A 706-nucleotide genomic window follows, 5' to 3' on the forward strand; every position below is an offset into this window, starting at 1 on the left:
TTTCACATATCAACTTTCTCACCTATATATATATATATATATATGTGTGTGTGTGTGTGTATATCTTTGGGAATATATATATGTATGTATACATGTACATATATATATATGTTTTATATCTGTGTTTGGATTGTGATAACTGTGGGTTATTCTAAATTGGATATTCTACTTTATCTAGAAGTATACACCAAGATGTGCCATGGCTAATTAAAAACCAATTTGAAAAAAATATTTTTCTCTATTGTTATCTCACCAATAAATGTATCGAGACTGATTAATATCTTTACCCAACATTTCAATTTACAGCCAGACTACTTCATGTGGCTAAAGGGTAATCTGAGTGCTTGAATAAAATTGTTTGACTACATGTATTTGGTTGTCACTTACTTAACCCCCACCCAGATGAATCATTTCTCAGAAGCATTTTATTTTGAATTGATTTTTCTGTTTTACTTAAAATGAAAGTTTTTTTTTTGTTTATTACTGCTGAAAATTTTTTCAGCGTGATATTTTATGATTTTTTAAATAAATATATGTATGTGCAATAGAAACCCATTTTGTTTTTTCTCATGCATGCTCATTTTATGATTATAAGAAAGTGGTAAAAAAGAGTAAAAATCAAGAGAGGATAAACAGACTTTATTTGCAAAGAATCTGGCATAATTTATTTAGTATCATAATTTCAGAAACATGGTGTTACATAGGA

Source organism: Octopus bimaculoides, chromosome 1 (genome assembly GCF_001194135.2).
Source record: "Octopus bimaculoides isolate UCB-OBI-ISO-001 chromosome 1, ASM119413v2, whole genome shotgun sequence".
Taxonomy (NCBI): Eukaryota; Metazoa; Mollusca; class Cephalopoda; order Octopoda; family Octopodidae; genus Octopus; species Octopus bimaculoides.